This window comes from Sinocyclocheilus grahami, unplaced genomic scaffold, assembly GCF_001515645.1.
Source record: "Sinocyclocheilus grahami isolate Dianchi unplaced genomic scaffold, SAMN03320097.WGS_v1.1 scaffold573.1, whole genome shotgun sequence".
In the NCBI taxonomy this organism is placed as follows: domain Eukaryota; kingdom Metazoa; phylum Chordata; class Actinopteri; order Cypriniformes; family Cyprinidae; genus Sinocyclocheilus; species Sinocyclocheilus grahami.
In genome coordinates this window covers 326166-347636 of record NW_015505752.1, presented here as the reverse complement: position 1 = coordinate 347636, position 21471 = coordinate 326166, and the positions used below count along the sequence as shown (strand labels likewise).

At 38.0% G+C, this 21471-nt stretch overlaps 1 long non-coding RNA gene across 1 annotated transcript; it reads right to left on the bottom strand.

Annotated features, from left to right (window-relative positions):
• Positions 1-1374: 1374 nt before the first annotated feature.
• Positions 1375-19496, bottom strand: LOC107556565 (uncharacterized). Its single transcript, XR_001605292.1, has 3 exons — positions 19430-19496; positions 15949-15958; positions 1375-1385 (listed from the first exon to the last, which is right to left on the bottom strand). It is a non-coding gene; the product is annotated as an uncharacterized lncRNA (long non-coding RNA).
• Between the last annotated feature and the right edge of the window lie 1975 nt (positions 19497-21471).

The window sequence follows — 21471 nt, the reverse complement described above, 5'->3', positions numbered from 1 at the left end:
AGAGAGAGTCTCCCCACGTGTGTGTGTGTGTGTATATATATATATATATATATATATATATATATATATATATATATATGTAAAAACTCTTCTGATTATGTAAAAGCATACATCTGAATTCTGGCGCTCTGTGCTGTTTGTTGTCTTTGACTTTATCACATCTCAATATAGCCTTGATATGGGATGTTTATGTTCCTTGGATGATAAGTGGAATAGATTTGTTGCAATCATATTATTGGTGGGGCGATTCCTGATAAGATGTTAAGATGTTCTCTCACCCTGCTGATCTTATCATTAAATTAAACGAAACATTTCAGACCAGCTTAGAGCCACGTTTCAGCTCATGTAATACTGGATAAGATTTGTACGTAGGAAAGAATAAAATAGTTCTCTGTTTTTATATGATGTAATGAAACCCATAGCACTTTAACGTCTTCTAAACAAATAAAGTCCAATATAAAGTCCAATCCAATATTCGCTACTAGACATCAGAAGTTATTGAAATGAATGTTTTGAGTGTTTGTGCAAGTACAGCAACCCTACCCCAAGGTTCTCTGAACTTAGCTTTTGAAAAACTCCACTTTAGCAAATGGTGTTAAATAAATGCATATTTTCACATTTTTTCCCTTTGTAAATCTTTTTCTGAATTTAGTTTTGAACTAAAAGATTTGTGGAGTCAACTGTTTTACGACATCACTGTCATGTTGAGCATAAGCCACAGAATACAGTGTTTTCTGAAAATCTAATCACATGTCTGAGGGTGAGACTAAGAATCTATTCACTAGGGAGAAAGAGAAGTTCTCTCAGAGAGGACAAACATGTTTATTAAAAAGAAAAAAAATCATTCTTGATGCAGTACCCAAAAGACCTACATTTTCAATATTAACTTACCTTCATATTGTTCCAAACATTGACTTTATTTTTTTTTATTTTGAATTAGCTTTTACTTTTATATTTTCAGTTTTCATGTTAATTTGTTCCATTTTTAGTACTTTTGTTATATGCTTTGTCATATTTGTGCTTTTGTTTTATTAGGTTTTTTATTAAGTTTATTCTTTTTTTTTTTTCAGTTTTATTTTTTTATTTATTTCCAGTTTCCAGTCATTTTAGTGCTTCAGATTAATCTTATTTCATATAATGCCATGGCATCATTTCATTTAGTTTATTATTTATATTTTATTTTAGATTTATTTCACAAAAAATGCAATAGTTTTAATTAATGATAATAACCCTGTCTTCTGAGCAACACAAAACACAATTAATGTTTTTAAAGTATGTTGACCGGTCCATTTCAATATAATGAAGTGAATGAAGACTGGGATTGTCAAATATAAACCATCTTGAAAGTGGTCCATGTGCTTTGTGTCAAATCAAACAAATATATTCTTCAATAAATTCATTTCTGTGATTCAATGAACAAAACCAGACTGAAAGAATCATTCAGACTGATTCAGTTCTTCAGTTCAACTCACTAACTCAATAATCTGGTTGCAGCAGTTCTGCTGGAAAGTCAGATTATCAGTGAATCATGTAAAGTCATCATATGACTTCAAAAGACTTGGAATTTAGCACATTAGTCATATGAACCACTTTTATGATTCTTTTAAGGTGTTTTGACCATACACGTCGACCACTTCATTATTCAAAACATCTCCTTTTGCATTCTATCATGTTTCTGTATGACTGAAACATCATAAGTAAATTATAACAGCATTTCAATATATTAGGGAACAAATCATTTAAGGCTTGTGACATGGAGTGGCTGTGCAAGGTATCAGGTTGCATTATGAATAACAAGGTTTAAATGTATAGCAATGATTCCCTTCACTAAATCTAAGTGCTACTCATCTGATTTCAATCTCGCCTCAGCTGCATTGTTAGTGTTTTTGCATTCCTGAACACTGTCCCAAATACACATCTCATTCAACTCTTCATTTCCACTAATGGGAAAACAGCCGGCGAGCGTCAAATTCATTTTTAACTATGCTAATTTTATGACTCTTGAAGACCATTAAAGTGTCACAGATTTGGCCTGAAACATGTGATTCACAGTCCAGAGGCTGATCTTATTATATCTATGAACTCATCAGACAAGATTTACATTAATTAAGTTGAAAATTGTTTAGATTCAATAACAGCGGGTCACCTGATACCATCAGAGGGTGTTTTATGAGAAGACTCAAATTTACCATGCAGTCATAAGATCCGACAAAATTATGAGCATGACATTCCAGCAGAGCTTGATGCCCTCTTCTGGAGCTTGTGGCATAATATTCAAGCAGCCTGAATAATTCTTTGGCTAAAGAGTAACACAACTGTCAATCTGTAATATTTTTAAATGAGCTATGAATATCAAGACTTACTTTAATCCAAGATTGTACTCATTAAAAAAGTTCCTGTCCTAGTGTCTTTTAGGACATTTTTAATGAATCTGTCTGGCCACATTCAAACAAAACAATAAGAACAGTGAAATGCATCATATACTGTTATATGTAAGTGAACGATGCATTCCAGCATGAAAATTGTGTGCCCTTTCCTGACTAGTCCATTGGGCAGTTGCATGATTTTCTCCTGTAAGCAAACTTACTTTGATTAGTCATACAGCATCTGTGAATGTTTCAGTAGTTTAGTAGTCATCAGCTGGCCTACATGGAATCTGCATGTGCAGAATTGCACCATCCATCATTCAAAAAGCTGTACTCATCACCTGCCCTTTGTTCAGCTCCATTTAACACATTTGACCATGTTTAATGGCAATCTACAGAATACTACATATTTCAACAGTCACGTTTCATCACAGTCACAACTTCAGTCACATTTCTGAGCAGGCAAAATAAGGGGGAAAAGGTTAATTAGTGCAATGGTCAGTTTTGTGTATATATTTTGTATTTGTATTTCAGAATAAGGCTATACCTTGTCAAAACTATGAGGAAAAAAAATCATATTTACAACATATTGCCACAATTTACCTTTAGTTCTCATTATAAGACAATATTGTATATTGTAAAATTACGAGAAAGTTGTTTTTACATCTCACAAAATCTTGTAAATACAACTTTCATGATCATAATTTTTAGTTTATATTACACAAATAAAACTTCATCTTGTCAAAATAATGATACATTTGAATTTACTTTATATCATAATGTGACTTTATATCTGAAAAAGTGACAATATTTTGTAAGTACAACTGTATCATATTTTGACTCACAATTTGATTTAAAATGTGACAATTTCTTTAAAATACAACTTTCATTTATAATTTAGACTACTGTATATCTCACAAACCACAATGTGACTTCATTTTTCTGAGAATCTGGCTATATCTTATCAAAATTATTAGAAAATTGTATTTATGTCTCATAATATTATGACATCTCGCCAATATGATTTATTTCTCGTAATTGTGACTTTGCATATATTTCGTAATGTGACAATATTACTTAATGTAAACCTGGTAACACTTAACAATAAGTTTTCATTAGTTAACATTAGTTAATGTATTGACTAACATTAACCAACTATACATTTGTTAAAGCAACTAAAATCACACATATGAAAAAAATATATCCCAGTCTTTACCTTAAAAAGATAGTTCACATTTGCAGTCGACTACAGTCATATCGGCTCTTGTCATATTGCTCAAATACACACAACAAAAATGATACAGTATGTCATATATCTCAGTCCCTTTTTCATTTTACTGTTTTTCGTTTCTTTTTCTTTTTTGCAGGGAGACCCATTGTTTTCTTTCCTCTCTCACATTGTCCTCTGCTCTCTTCACTCACTTGTTTTATTGATCGATTGGCTTGGAATGACTCAAAGTAAATCAATCCTTTATCAAATTTGGAGGGCTGCCCAGGAAGAACATTTAAATGTTTTACAAGGCCATGTAAGAGCTAACAGCAACATGTCCTCTCATGGACCTTTTTCAGTCTTTCCTGGGCTGGTGCTATAAAACTATGCCTCAGGGGTATTTAAAGGGGTATATTTAGTATGCTTCGCAAAAGTGTTGAGTATATCCAAATCCTCTTTGAGGTGCACTAGCTTGTTACATTTTAACATGGTTTTCTGGCCATGAGCAACTCCAGGAGCAATGAACTTAGCTCATGTCTAGCCAATGTTATGTGACAGTTTGTGCACACAGAGTAAATTATTCTGGGAGGGAATGCAAGTAAATTAGTAAGTGTCTGAGGACTGGGATGTTTGAGAGCAGCAGGTAGAGCTCTGTGCTGTAAGGCCTGCATTTTTCCTTTGCTTGCATGTGCACACGTATACACACAGATAAATGTGCACAGGCACACGATCATGCTCAGATAAGAACGAGAACATGAGCATGCTGATAACATACGTAGATAATGCTGGTTACTAAAACCACAATCTGTAACCGTATGAATCAACAGGGGAACTGGCCTTAAGATAGATGCCTTTGTACTTATCTGCCTCTAAACATGTTTTCTTGGTAGTTAGATGACCTTGCTTTTGTTCAGGGCACATGCTTTTTTCACATCCTGTCACTAACAAAGCAAAACTGTGAAAGGCTAAGCCCAACCCAACCTCAGACCCAGCACTCATTATGGACACTGGCCATATAATTACTTTGAGTACCCACCGAAGTGACATATGGATGCCCATAAACTAGCACTGAGAAAAGACAGACTGAGTGCAACCACAAATCTGGAATGGGATGTTGGCCTCAGGGACAAAATGTGTATTTTTAGCTGCGCACAGAAGAATGAAGGGGTGCATTTGAAGAAACACCCAGCCTGGATTAGGAGCTTGGCTGATGATAGTTTTTACTTCTCAGTATCCACATTTCCTGTGAAAGCCCATTAATGCGCCAAAGTAAGAAAAAAAAACGGTAACACTTTACAATAAGGTTCATTTCTTAACATTGCTTAACTCTATTTGTAAACATAAACTAATAATGAAAAATACTTCTAAAGCATTTATTAATCTTCGTTCAACATTAATACATTATCAAAATCAAAAGTTTTATCGGTTAATATTATTTAATGAACCTGAGCTAATACTAAATACTAAAACTATTAACTAACATTAACAAAGATAAATAAATACTGCAACAAATGTATTAATACTGTAGTTTGCAGTTTGACATGTGAAATAATAGTCATATAGAGTTTATTGAACCTTTAGACAATATGTGAAATAAAAATTGCATGTGAGTATCATGTTTGATTCATCAGGCTTGTATGGATCATAAAGTATGATATATGGAGCTTGTACTCAAAGAAAAACATCACAGTTTTTTTTTTCTTCAGCGGCCCAAACGGTGCAAAAAAATGGTCATTTAGTGCAGTTGCTGATATTCTGGTCATCTTGAAATATTACTGAAAAAAATATGTATTCTTATGTTTACTTTATAAAAATCAGTAAAGATTTTACAGCAAAAAGGCACGTGTACCATGTGCCGAAGGTGGGCATAGAAGGCCTTTTACCTGCAAATTTTTTTACAAACAATCAATCAGATCACAGAAGGCATGTAGTGGATTGTGTAAAACAGATTTTTCAGCAACATTTTGATTGCTGATTTAGAGACTTTAGAAATCTGCATTAAACATGATACAGGGTTACAATTTTAACTTATTGATGAATCATGATTTCTTGTGTAAAAATGTTCACACACAGGTTTCACTCACAAATGCATATGCACACTGTTAGTGAATGAAACCCATTATTTATCCTCTATAAGGAACTTCCTGTACTGTAAGTGCTGTGAGGTCTTGGCAGAACTGCCAGTCGCCTACAGATGTCCTTAATATGCACTAAGAAACTGGAGCCAGACCTGTGTTTGGAGATGCTCTTACCAGGAGGTAATGGCTTTAAGTAAGACTATACTTTAGGATAATAAAGTTTTTCTCAGTTCCTAAAACACATTTCCTGAAATCCATAGCACATTATAGCACAACTATAAATGCAATATCAGTTATTCAAATTGAATTGTACAAACCTAAATATTTTAAGACAAAATCAAACACTCTATTGCAAACTAGGTTACCTAGATTGGTATTCAAACTTTCAAGTGACTCACAAAACCATTATGTTCACGTTCTCTAGTTCTGGTATCTTGTTGAATATCAATTATTTTTTAAAAACTGCACTTAGTTTCCCTATTTGTGTCCCAAGACTACTTACGATACATTATTATACTGAAGAACTTCTACCCGACTGATGTTTGCATATTCAATAGCATTGGATGTCATTCAATTCTCCACGTATATATTTACTTATTTTCTGAAATGTTTTGCTTTAAATGTGTTTGTGCTGTTTTTTGTTTTCATAAAAATTGCACTTGCCACATATTTGGTATAAAGCAAAGATATTCATTAAGTGTTCAAAAACGTTTTGGGGGCCACTGTATTTGTGGAAAGTGCTGGTCATGAAGCTTTTTTTCTAACTCTTTGTGTTGGTAATTTTTCCCCTCTAAATCTGCAAAAACTAGCACGGTCCTTCACTGCAAGAATCTCTGAACTTATTTTTAAAGACAAATCATGAGGACCAGAAGAAAAATGCATTATCATAATGCATCAATAGCACTTTCCTCAAAGGCTCATTTAGTGCTGGTCTCATTATTTGCTCTGGGCTTCTCTGGAAATTGAAACGGAGCCATGCTTTTCTTACAGTAGGTTGTCATTTGGAGTTTATCCCAGTATCCCTCCGACATATATTGGACCCTGGGATTGAATCGGCTGTGTGATGCCAGGCAGTAGAGGGGCATCCGAGAGGGGTAACGACCCCACAGTGACACCTGAGACATCAGTCCTCAGCAGTACACACTGGCTCTTCTCCAGCTAAATGTCTCTCCATTCTTCTCAAACAAATCAATCCACAGGCCCACTGCAGATAACAGAGTACTCCATTACACACACTTTCCAGCTCATAGATCAGGATATGAATTACTGCTCTGAATACATCACATATTTTTCACATCATTTGGTACTTTTTCTGTTGTGTATGACACTAAACTCTATTGGTTTCTTATATGCCTCAATGCTTTAAGTGAAATACTCATTTTCTTTTTATTGTGAAATATGTGAAATATCCAAATATTCATTTCATTACACCGCTCTCTGAAGTAGACGATTATTTTGATCAAATGTGTTGTTCTGTGATTATTTGTATAATGACTGATAAAATGAATATTTGCCAGGCAGCAAAACTTTTTTCAAGTCTTTTTCTCCTCACATACAGTGATAATAAAAAATATATGCATTAGTATTTCACATCCATTTTTTTTTTTGCTGTATGCATGTGACAAAAAATAACTTGTAAAAGGAACCCCATTCAGTGCCTGGTTAGAAATACTAAAACACAGCTTTATAATGTTTGTCACCTTAAGTACATATATAAATATGACAATTATTGTCATTTGAATTATGTCACACATCATATTACATGACCAAAAGCTATTAGGGTAAACATCAGACATTTTCATTCTTTGTTTGCATGCAGGCTTACCAGTTAGCATACTAGCCAATTAGCCTGTTAGCTTAGCATATCTGATAGGCTAGTATGCCCTCTGTAAGTTTTTTAATGTAATCACAACAATACTGTGTAATTATGTCAATGTTACCCTAGTGAAAAATAAATATACTGAACTGTATTTAAAATATATTTATTTCATGATAAGTATACTAAAATAGATTGGCGTGTGTGTACTAACTGAAAATACACTGTAAATGTAGTTATTTCATCCTCTCATTAAGCACAGAGTTAGTGCACTACAGATTAATTTGTAAAATAGTATACCTTTTACAAATGCAATTGGGGAATGATGATATATATAGGTCATATTTAAAGTATTTTATGTGCTCAGAGAACACCAAATATATATATTCGTCTTTAAGAAAGTACACTGGCTAGGTTCTTAATTCCATCTACATCATGTTTGAAACTTTTTAAAATTTATTTTTATTGTGGTGTTCTCTGAGCACATAAAATACTTTAAATATGACCTATAGTGCACAAACACATATAAATATAAACTAAGTGGACAAAACCTTTGAAAGAGGATGCCCACTTCATAACCCCAATGACATGTCCATGCTCTCTCAGCCCAACAACTAGTTTCGGTAAAGGATGAATGAGGCAACTCATCTTATGATCCAGATGTATGAAGGCCATATTAATGTTTGTCTGTGAAGATTGTTTGAACTGTATGTTGTCATATCATTGAAGTAAATAAGGCCGCTGTATGAGTTCTCACCTAAGACTATAGAAGAGACCATTTCACATTCTGTGTATTGATATTTGTTTGTTCTTTCACCCCTTAAAAGTTTCTGAAGTATTGTCATAATGTGATTTTTACATAGGCCTATGTACATAGGCCTTTTAATTCAATCTATACAGCGAGACCATCTAAGAACTCAAACACTTCAGTTGAACCTTCGCGATCTTCAAAGATCTTAAAGTCTTGCAAACTCAGACTTTAGCAGGACTGCTCAAGCTTCTGGCGTCATCAAGAGACCAACCAATCCAACAAGGGATCTCCCAATAGCTGGAGTGGCTAGCAGTAAATCTGTAGCTGAGGGAGCAAACATCCAGCTCTCAATCGAGAGGGATCTCGACCTACAGCATGTTCCAATGGTGGAACAGTTAGCAGTTACTTAGCTGAGCGAGCAACACCCTTAGTTCTCAAACGAGAGGAGGCTCGACCTGCAACATGTTCCAAAGCTGGAACAGCTAGCAATAATTTACTTAGCTGAGGGAGCAACACACCCAGTTCTCAGTCGAGATGGGAGCTCTACCTACAGCATGTTCCAATGGTGGAACAGCTAGCAGTTACTTAGCTGAGCGAGCAACACCCTTAGTTCTCAAACGAGAGGAGGCTCGACCTGCAACATGTTCCAAAGCTGGAACAGCTAGCAATAATTTACTTAGCTGAAGGAGCAACACACCCAGTTCTCAGTCGAGATGGGAGCTCTACCTACAGCATGTTCCAATGCTGGAACGGCTAGCAGTAGTTTACCTTAGCTGAGGGAGCACAAACCCAGCTCTCAATGAGAGGGGGCTCGACCTACAGCGCGATTGTAGAATCAGAAGGGTAAGCGTACTGCAAGCCATTGGAACATGCTGTAGGTAGAGCTCCCATCTCGACTGAGAACTGGGTGTGCTGCTCCTTCAGCTAAGTAAATTATTGCTAGCTGTTCCAGCTTTGGAACATGTTGCAGGTCGAGCCTCCTCTCGTTTGAGAACTAAGGGTGTTGCTCGCTCAGCTAAGTAACTGCTAGCTGTTCCACCATTGGAACATGCTGTAGGTAGAGCTCCCATCTCGACTGAGAACTGGGTGTGTTGCTCCCTCAGCTAAGTAAATTATTGCTAGCTGTTCCAGCTTTGGAACATGTTGCAGGTCGAGCCTCCTCTCGTTTGAGAACTAAGGGTGTTGCTCCCTCAGCTAAGTAACTGCTAACTGTTCCACCATTGGAACATGCTGTAGGTCGAGATCCCTCTCGATTGAGAGCTGGATGTTTGCTCCCTCAGCTACAGATTTACTGCTAGCCACTCCAGCATTATAAGCCTTAGATCGAGTTGATGACTTCTCAAACATAGCGTTTTGGGATGCACCATTTCCATCTATGGGCTGCTCTTTCAGAGTGCCACGAGAACCCCTTAGAACGGTATTTTTAAAATCCATGTTATGTAAAAGGCCTATGTACATAGGCCTATGTAAAAATCACATTATGACAATACTTCAGAAACTTTTAAGGGGTGAAAGAACAAACAAATATCAATACACAGAATGTGAAATGGTCTCTTCTATAGTCTTAGGTGAGAACTCATACAGCGGCCTTATTTACTTCAATGATATGACAACATACAGTTCAAACAATCTTCACAGACAAACATTAATATGGCCTTCATACATCTGGATCATAAGATGAGTTGCCTCATTCATCCTTTACCGAAACTAGTTGTTGGGCTGAGAGAGCATGGACATGTCATTGGGGTTATGAAGTGGGCATCCTCTTTCAAAGGTTTTGTCCACTTAGTTTATATTTATATGTGTTTGTGCACTATAGGTCATATTTAAAGTATTTTATGTGCTCAGAGAACACCACAATAAAAATAAATTTTAAAAAGTTTCAAACATGATGTAGATGGAATTAAGAACCTAGCCAGTGTACTTTCTTAAAGACGAATATATATATTTGGTGTTCTCTGAGCACATAAAATACTTTAAATATGACCTATAGTGCACAAACACATATAAATATAAACTAAGTGGACAAAACCTTTGAAAGAGGATGCCCACTTCATAACCCCAATGACATGTCCATGCTCTCTCAGCCCAACAACTAGTTTCGGTAAAGGATGAATGAGGCAACTCATCTTATGATCCAGATGTATGAAGGCCATATTAATGTTTGTCTGTGAAGATTGTTTGAACTGTATGTTGTCATATCATTGAAGTAAATAAGGCCGCTGTATGAGTTCTCACCTAAGACTATAGAAGAGACCATTTCACATTCTGTGTATTGATATTTGTTTGTTCTTTAAAAGTTTAAAAGTTTCTGAAGTATTGTCATAATGTGATTTTTACATAGGCCTATGTACATAGGCCTTTTACATAACAAAAAATACCGAAATACCGTTCTAAGGGGTTCTCGTGGCACTCTGAAAGAGCAGCCCATAGATGGAAATGGTGCATCCCAAAACGCTATGTTTGAGAAGTCATCAACTCGATCTAAGGCTTATAATGCTGGAGTGGCTAGCAGTAAATCTGTAGCTGAGGGAGCAAACATCCAGCTCTCAATCGAGAGGGATCTCGACCTACAGCATGTTCCAATGGTGGAACAGTTAGCAGTTACTTAGCTGAGGGAGCAACACCCTTAGTTCTCAAACGAGAGGAGGCTCGACCTGCAACATGTTCCAAAGCTGGAACAGCTAGCAATAATTTACTTAGCTGAGGGAGCAACACACCCAGTTCTCAGTCGAGATGGGAGCTCTACCTACAGCATGTTCCAATGGTGGAACAGCTAGCAGTTACTTAGCTGAGCGAGCAACACCCTTAGTTCTCAAACGAGAGGAGGCTCGACCTGCAACATGTTCCAAAGCTGGAACAGCTAGCAATAATTTACTTAGCTGAAGGAGCAACACACCCAGTTCTCAGTCGAGATGGGAGCTCTACCTACAGCATGTTCCAATGCTGGAACGGCTAGCAGTAGTTTACCTTAGCTGAGGGAGCACAAACCCAGCTCTCAATGAGAGGGGGCTCGACCTACAGCGCGATTGTAGAATCAGAAGGGTAAGCGTACTGCAAGCTAGCAAAACACTCAGCACATCAGAGAGGCAGAGGAAGGGCCTAATTCACCTGATGCTACTGGTTCCAGGTGCTCTGGAAAAACAGAGAACTCAACTTCTCATGTGAGAGGAGAACTCCAAATTCAGAGGAGTAGTGTGCTCATTCCAGGTAACCCTTCGATAAAAGGGGAGCACTGCTCAACACTACCACGAGAACAGCCCATGGAGCGAGAAATCCAACTCCTCAGAGAGAATTAAATGCTCGAAAAGCACCATACTCACAATAACCCTCAATGGTGAGGGGAGTGATGCTTCCAGAGTGTGTCAACAGAGACACCCTAGATGAGTGGAGCCCAAGGTACCGGGGTCTAAACCAACCCAGAGAAAGGGAACGAGGTTAATAACGCGTAACCCTTACCATACAGGATTTCAGAAAAGTGGGCAAAGCATAACGTGCACACTTACCAGCTATGTGGATTTTAGAAAGTGTGCAAAGCATAACGTGCACTTACCACTTATGTGGATTTTTAGAAAGTGCGCAAAGCTTAACGTGTGCACTTACCATATTATGGATTTAAGAGTTTTCCAAGCATCTGCGCACAGATACCCGGAAGTACTGGGCCAAATGGGAGAGGCAAGCTCAAATACAACCCTCTAAGGTGAGGGGAGCACTGCCTGAGACAGCATTACACGAGAAGGTTCTCGCAAATGCCACCTATATTTCCCGCTCGATGCTTCAGCAAGAGGGGATATCCTGGTGATCGGGAGGCCCCTCAGGGCGACCTAGATACGGTATATCAGACAGGGCAGCACAACCCTCTAAGGTGAGGGGAGCACTGCCTGAGACAGCATTACACGAGAAGGTTCTCGCAAATGCCACCTATATTTCCCGCTCGATGCTTCAGCAAGAGGGGATATCCTGGTGATCGGGAGGCCCCTCAGGGCGACCTAGATACGGTATATCAGACAGGGCAGCATGAAAGCATAAGCCCAGCCCGGATGTCCAGGAAATTTTTGCAGTGCCGTGCCGGGGGCCTGATGATCAAGAAGGCTCCCGCAGAAGCCTGTGACCTGGGCGCATGATCCAGGAAGTATGAAACCGAAACCTGGCTTATCGTACCATCTGGACCTATATCAACGAGTGAAATAAACACTGCAAGTCGAGCACCCAGTTTCTGAATCCAGCCAAGGAGGTGCTCACCGAGGACCTACCCTAGAAAAGGACAGAAACACACAGGTCCCGGGAAACACTGCAAAGAAAGCTAGCAGAAGGGTTATACACACAACCACCAGCGCCTTCAATACACACACACACATATATATACAGTATATATAAATATATATATATATAGAAATGGATCGTACTCACCCACCATGGTTCCCGCGTCAGAGCCCCGTCTGAAGAAGCCTGTGGTCCGGACCATAAGTAAGGTGGTCATTATGAAGCCATAGAACCAACCAAACATCAAGGTCCAGCATAGGAGACTGTAATGCAGGAAAATTTCCACTTAACCTCGGTCAGGTGGAGAGGTGGTGGTTACAGGGGAATTAGGAATGGGAAGATAAGGGCAGATGTAAGACCCCCCAAGGAAATGATTAGATATTGAGGTATCACTCTGATCAGGACAAAAGCGATGATGCCCTGTCTGGATGACATCCCTTAGGTCTTTACCTACCTTCCTTTGACCCGCGATTCTTCCTACCCCTACCCGTCGCTGGCTCCTTGTCTGGATCACATCCCTTAGATCTTGCCTACCTCCCTTTGACTCGCGATTCTTCCTACCCCTTCCCGCAGGCGGGGGAGGAGCGCGAGTCGTGACACTAGCCTTCTGTGCTCGTCTCTGATCCTCAATTACACCCTCAGGCTTGCAGAACAACAAACCTAAAGAACAGGGATAACGTGATTCAATCTATACAGCGAGACCATCTAAGAACTCAAACACTTCAGTTGAACCTTCGCGATCTTCAAAGATCTTAAAGTCTTGCAAACTCAGACTTTAGCAGGACTGCTCAAGCTTCTGGCGTCATCAAGAGACCAACCAATCCAACAAGGGATCTCCCAAAAGGATGTCATCCAAACGTCATTCCGGCACCAAAGCGACCAACCAATCAGCAACGGAATTTCCCTCCAGCAGCCAAACCAAAAACCTCTCAACAACTCAGCTGTCACCAAAGCAAAACGGAAGTAAACGAACAAAATCTTATCTCTGTTGAACTGGTGTCGAGCTAATTTAAGCAGTAAACATAAGCCAAATATCTGCTTTGTGAATTCTCTCAGGTGAATTTAAAACCACTCGTGAAAACGAGTTAGAACTTTGAAAACTTCATGCAACTCCGTTAACTCATCTCATTCTAATAATCTGTATGTATGTGTGTGTATGTATGTGGGTTTTAGCTTAGTTTGAATCTAGAATAGCCAATAAAATTAATGTTTCATTTATAAAGAATCATTGTCTGGTGTCATATAATTTTAAGGTTAAAACCTTTGCCAAAGATCACATTACCTAGCTCGTAGCTTACTTATAAACAGTGGTGGAAAGAGTACTGAAAAAATATACTCAAGTAAAAGTACCATTACCTTCCAAAAAATGTAGTGTGAGTAGAGTAAAAGTACTTGTCCTTTTTTATGCTGATCATACAATTTGTAAGGAAAAATGCATTTTAAATCGCTAAGTATTTCTGTGGAAACTTTGTCAAAGGAAAACACACACACACACACGCATGTCTCTTTGCTGAGCCGCGGCGGTCTCGGTGAATCAGCAGCATCCACAACTGAATGGAACAAAAAGTGTTGAACTTGAAAATAGTTAATGCGCGAGTGCACTTGCTAAATGAAGGCGGATTGTATAAAATGGATTAAAAAATCTAAATAAAAAAAAAAAAAAGTTTATTAACGAGCTGCAGTTTTATTACATCACACAAACACTCATGCAGTGTGTGTTTCATTCATACTCGAAGCCGGAGGCACTCTCCGCAGAAAGTCGTACCAGGAAATCCCTAATATGGACAAAAGCGTCCAGCTCTCGCTGTATGAAAACAGTTGTTTTCACAGAAAAACAGAAACGTTTGGAAGCATGAAGACATTAAACATACGATTGCGACAATATATGGTTTATTTGTGTTTGTTAAGTTATCTCCAGGTAATAAATAAAGTATATGAACAATGCAGTGCTAACTAACATAGCATTTATTACAGTATAGAAACTATTCTGCCTTATTATGTGATAAAAAAGTGTTTGTAGTATAGAAGCAAATCATTATTATTGGTTATTGTCCAGCAGTTATCTGATTTCTAAGCCAATTAAAAGGTAGAAATTAGAGTTGACTATACACTACGAGTCAAAAGTTTTTGACCACTTGATTACTTATATGACGTATTTGCTGTATTTGGCCGAAGTCTTCAAGTGGATGTGAAGACCACAAGTGTGTGTCAAACTTTTCATTACTTGATGGGACACACTTATACTGTTGTAAAAATGCAAGTGTTTACACAGCTTTATTTTAATTTGACATACTTTGCATTTTAAAATCAACTTCTAAATGTCTGTTCAGTAGTCCCTATAAAATGACTGTAGTAAAGGTTCAAGAGTGTGGAAGGAAGAAGGCAGGGTCGGCTTGCTGGGAAGCGAGCTTTATTTAAATTTCTCTTGCACCGCACACAATACGGCGCTCCTTCAGCGCTGTCAGACTTGCAGTCAATAACTCATAACAAACATAACACAACTTGCTTCCGTGTATCTACACCCGTCTCCCCGGGTGGCTCGCGTTCCCAGTCAGTCTCTCTCTCTCCCATCATGTTCCAGGTGGCCCCTTTTATCCGGTCTGTCCACACCAATTACTGAAACAAGACAGGTGTTTATCATTTGCGCTTGACCTACTTACGCACCACTCGTCTCCTGCCTCTCTCTCGATGCAGACCTCGCTGAACCACGCCCCCCTCGCCACAATGACAATTTTAATTTGTGGTGCTTCTAATTAAGTGATGAAAAGCAGTTGCAAATGTTGTACAAAATAAATATCACCACTACTCATCTTTGCACCAATAAAAGTAAAAATAACAGTTTTTCTACCAAATTATTTGTAATATCTAATTATTATATTAATATTTAACTTACATTGGAAAGGTTTCCGTGACCTCTTGCGAAATCTCGGCAAAAAGTCTCACGATTTATTTCCAGAACATGATGCATGATGGGATACACTTAGCCTTGAATAGCGCTCTGGAGCGGTATTCGAGATAGTGTGGATTTAGTATCCATTAAGGGCACTGCACTTTGGCATTTTGAAGACATGGGACAGACTTACTTCCTGTCGCGCGCACACGCTCTCAAGTGGCCAAGACCACAAGTGTGGGTATTTGGACAAGGGGTCTGCTTTCCAGTTTGCCTGTGTTCCCTCATTTGTTTCTATGGTTTTTGATTTGTTAACTAGTTCCACACACCTGCTCTCCTTAATTACCCTGTTCTTGTATTTAAGCCTGTCTGTTCATCAGTTCATCGTCTGCTATTATTTGGATTTATGTTGCTGAGCATTTGAGACTGTTTGTTTATGGACTTGTAGATATTCTCCTTTATTTATGATTAAAAACTCCTTTTGAACTTTACTCCTTCTTCGAGCGCTTGATTACTTAGCCAGCACGCCTAACACAAAGTACTGTGCATATGAATAAATTGTGCCTAAGTATACTATTTCTTCACTAGGGTAGGTATGTTTTTTTATTCTTTCAAATTAAAGAATACTTTTTTGATTAAGTAATTGCAGCCTTGGTGAGCATAAGAGACATTTAAAAATATTACCGACCACAAACTTGTGAAAGGTAGCATAGTCATAAAAATTTTTAGCAAAAGAACAACATTTAGGCCTAGGGCTGTAATGTGATGTGGTTTTGGACAGGCATTACAAACACCTATTTCTTGGGGTCGTATTTGCAGTAATGACTGGTTGACTGTGTAGTAAATCAGCTCAACAGGGAAATATTTATGACTAATTATAACTGGTTATGATTAATAATAAATATTTAGATTATATCTTCGAATTAACTGTAGCAGAATCAATATTACAATTATTTGATCTGTTCGTCCACCGAGCAGACAATATAATAATTTATCAATTCAAGGAAAGATTATTTTCCTGGCCAAGGAAGAATAACTGTCCTTCTTTATGCAGTGCTAGTCATAATTTAGCATATGTAGCAAGGGTTCAAAACATTAATTGACTTCGAATTGTGAGCAGCAAACAGAGGCAATCGATCATGAATATAAGGGATTTAATAAATGAAACTATATCTAACATAACTAACTAAGCAAAACACATATATACAGAATGAAACAAAGGAAAAGAGAGAAAAGTAAAATAATGGCAGTATTTCACATCAACCTTAAACACAACCTATTGAGAACTTGCATTGGTTTCGATTGCTGAACAAGAGTCCTGATGCGGTAGACAACGGAGGTCTTTGATGAGTTCCTGGAGTGAGCTGGAAGTTTACTTCTGGTTCTTCTGAAGATAGGAAAAGTCCACAGCGAATCGAAGTTACTTGAAAATAAAAAACTGCCGGAAAACAAACTCAAGAGAATCTCAAGAAGTCTTGAGAGTTTTGGAAAGTGTCATCTCAAAAGAAGAGGGTTTTCTGAGCAAAAATCATTTCGGGCTAATCACTTTTGAGGGTTCCTCTTTACCCCCCGACTTTGGGTGGGCTAGCCAATACCAGGCGTGAATTTTTGAGCGGGAGAAGTTTCCTTTGTCTCACTTTATGGTCCATTTGCATGTTTTATGGCCGGTCTGGAATTGGTGCAGTTTTAACCCAAAATATAGTACAAATCGTATGATGCGTTTCACAATCACATACTGTACATCATTGTTTGAGGAATAAAGAGCAGATAATATTGATACCAAGAAAGAAACATTTAGAATAGATTAAACCAAAGATACATACATACACCTGAATATCAGTGTTTAGGGCTTTAACTAATACAAATAACAAGTGGTAACTCAGCTAATCTAATAGGGAAACGTACAAACAACACGTGCAATATACCAGATATATTTGTAACTGCTCAATTATTGTCTAAATAGAGTAGATAAAGTCTGTGACCAGTACTGTAATTTATATGCAAATGTCAAAGGCTAAAAGGGTCTCTTAAGCCATAAAACCCCAAAAATCATGCATGATTCTACGCAGACGCTACAACTGTATGTATTCATTTATTTATTCATCCAGCCATGGATGCTGAAATCATTCTAGACTGGTCGTAAGCAAACATGTCTTCAAAGGCTCTCTCAGAGCCACTTGTAAATAAAGCTGTTTCATTTGCATTTCAAAGCAAAACCTATGCATTAGGGCTGGGCAGAAAAATCGATTTTTCAATTGATCATTTTTTTAAATGACATCGATTCGATATTGATTCTCAAGAGCCGCGAATTGATCTTTTCTGGTATTTATTTCTGCACACATTTAAAACAAGATCTGATTAACGTGAGTCTTATCATTAGTCTTCTCCACTAGATGTCACCCTTATTGACCGTGGGCGATGTTACAACAGAAAGCCTGTCATTCATTCAGCGCTTATCATGGCCATACGCGTGATTCACAATGCTCAGGTGAAATGCTATAGTAATACTATAAATCTGCAGAAGCATTTATCACGCATACGGTGCCATGATTTTAGCAATGAGTGAATGGCGGATGGCGTGGCGCACAGTTTTGTTTACTACACACATACTAAATCGCGGATGACGCTCGCGGTGTTTTCAGCTTCTGCCATCTGTAAGAAATTAGTCTGCCTCGACCAAACTTCCACTCCAATTAAACTATTCTCCTTTTTCTACAAAGAGCTTAATTATCATAGAGATAATTCTTTCAATAATATGTAAATAGTATCTCCTGAACGTTACTTCATCAATCGTCACCTATAGCGTGGGAGCGGCAGTAGGCCATCAAGAACCATCTGCTGACCAAAAGGGTACTTGAATATAATTGCACCTTAACATTTGGTTGTTTCCACCTGAAAGACTACCAAAGATGTGGGAATGGAACAACTTTCATTGTTATCCGCAATTTACATTTAAGACGAAACTTCATTTACATGCGGGAAGATGAACGTAATAGAGTATAAAATGTTTGAGCTTAGGATGTTCGTGGTTCATTCTGACTCCGTTGAACCCAAGGTACTACATGTACTTTGTCACTGCTATGCTGCAATAAACATCTTCATCAAAATCTTCAGCGTCCTCATCATTTTTCTTACATTGGCGAGCCACCCAGCGCAGGAGTTTCCACAAAGCAGGAAAAAAGGTTAGAAAAGCGGTTTCTTTCTTTTTGCTGGTTTTGTCAGGGAATCGCCTCATTTAAAAAAATCTAGAAAAGAAATTGCAAGGATAGAAGAGAATCTATTCAGTATTAGCAGGAGGAGTTCTTAAGCCTATTCGGTACAATTCTGTTTAAAATTCTAACGGAACTGAATTAACCCGACGTAGTATGGTGGCAGAGCTCTATTGGAATCGTTGTTTCTAAAGTAACTGAAGCAAAGTGCTTAAGTTTAAAGTTTCTAAAGTAACTGAAACTTGTTGTTGGTCTCTTATAATTCTGTTAAGATTCTAAAGTAATTGAATCAACCCGACGCAGTGTGGTGGCAGAGTTGTATTAGATCTGTTGTGTCTGAAGTTGTAAGTTTCTAACGTAATTGAAACTGACTGTGAAGATGTTATAATTCTGACTGAATTCTAAAGTAACTGAATTGATCTGACGTAGTGTGGTGACAGAGCTGTATTGGAATCATTGTTTCTAAAGTAATTGAAGCAAAGTGCTTAAGTTTAAAGTTTCTAAAGTAACTGAAACTTGTTGTTGGTCTCTTATAATTCTGTTAAGATTCTAAAGTAATCGAATCAAACCGACGCAGTGTGGTGGCAGAGTTGTATTAGATGTGTTGTGTCTGAAGTTGTACATTTCTAACGTAATTGAAACTGACTGTGAAGATGTTATAATTCTGACTGAATTCTAAAGTAACTGAATTGATCTGACGTAGTGTGATCACAGAATTATTTCATGATAGTTGTGTTATAGTATAGTGAGTCCTGTTTTAATCTGATAAATATTAGTTTGAGCCCGAGGAACTGTGGCTGAGAACTGAGAACTGTTTGAGAAAATATATATAAAAAGAAAAAACACAGACTGTAACACCAAGCCAGCAGAGGGAGTCCTCGCCCGAGTACTGACCGTGCTCCACTCCCTCTGCTTCCTCTGCTTTCACTTCCTGTTTGACTCTGTCCGATGTACTGTGAAAAACATTGTTGTTGTTTTTTTTAAACGGTTGCAGAAGTTGAGACTGTAAGTGCTTGTTTTGCCTGAAGTGTAAGACATTTGTTATAATTCTGTTAAGATTCTAAAGTAATTGAATCAGCCTGACGTAGTGTGGTAGCAAAGTTGTATTAGACCTATTGTTTCTAAAGTAACTGAAACTGAGTGAGTTGTGATCATTCTGATGAAATTCTAAAGTAACTGAATTGACCCGACGCAGTGTGGTCACAGAATTATTTCATAACTATGGTGTTTTTGTGTTGATTTGCCCGTTGTACTGTGGCTAAGTAAACTGGTTTAAAAATATAACACTGTTCAGTCAGTGAAGGAAAAGAAGCCTATTGAATTGCTGAACACACTTCATTAAGATTGGGAAAATGGCAGAGTTGATAGTTAAATACATCGCTAAGCACTGCTCAGTGGGAATGTTTAATGGGATAGAGAAGGCAGATGACCCCTACGAGTGGGCTATGTCTCAATTCAAAAATTGTCCCAAAATAGCTAAAAATAAAGAGGGAAAAGTTGCTAATGCACTTCAAGCTCTTTTTGCCTCATACAAGGTAACTTAGAAAAGATTAAAAGAAATTAAAACTGAAAACAAGTTGCTAAATTCTATGTCATGTCATTGAAAAATTGCGAGGCTGAAGAGATTATTTCAAAGGTGCAAGGAGAGAAGCTGTACTTAGACTTGCTGGGACTAATTTGGTTAACTTGAGAAAGATAACTGAGGTGACAATGGAAATTGGAGAACATCCTCTACCATTTGCATCCAGGTTGTGGGAAATGTTTAGCTGTTACAGTGGTTTGCCCAATGCAACTAAACAAAATCTCATGTTTAAGTCTGCATTAATTGCACAGAGTAGTTCACGCATGCGAGAAGCCATTGCTCTGCGTGTAGATGTAAATACACCATACGAGCAAATCATTTCCAAAATGACACAGCATTTCAGTGCAAGAAGTCAAATGAAAGCTGCAGAATCTAGACATCCAGTTGCTGCATTCGGCAGGAGAGAATGTTGTAGATTATCTAACGGTTTCCATCAGAGACCAAAGAGATTAGAGTAAATTCAGAAGGTGTTACTCTCTGTTATGCATGTGGAAATGCTGGTCACATTGTCAAGACAACGAGAGACCTCATCAAAGCTTTGTCTGTTATGCATGTGGAAAGGATGGTCACATAGCAAGGCATTGTTTAGAAATAGTTAGGAAAGATCAGGAAGTCGTTTGTTTTGCATGTGGAAGTTTGGGACACAAGGCAAGACAGTGTCACTTTTCACACAAAAGAAGGATGAGCTATCGTGATAGGCAGTTTAGAAACCCAGTTGGCACTGTTGAAAGGAAATAAGGAAGAAGCCGTTCACACCTTGCCAGACACAACACTGCATGAACAACATGACTGTAGCTCAGTCACAAGCAGATGCTGATGTGAATTGTAGGAATAGTTTTATGATAGTATTATATTTTAGAAAATGTTTACTATCAAAAGGGGGGGGTGATTCTTTATCATTTTTCAGGAAATGTGTTAATGGCATTCATATTTAAATTTAATGAGAAATGATTGAATTGCATTCTGCGATTAAATTTCTGTAGCTTTGGTTTTGAATGTGAAAAGATTATTGTGGGGGAAAGGGGGGGGAAGCCTCTTCTTTTTGATCTCGTTTCAGGTATAAGCATCGAGATGTTTGTTTGAAATGTGTACCCTCCTGGAAAAAGATGATCCGGTCATCTGAAGGACTTCAAGAAGGCCAGCAGGGCCAGTGGAGCCAGGGGACTTCCACAAGAGAAGGGACTTCTTAAAGAACAGCGTGATCATCAGAACTGGAAATCTAGAGATTTCCAGACCTACAAGATCCAGAACTCCAAGCTTAAAAGATCTAGAAACCCTGAGACCCACAATGGCATGGATGAACCTG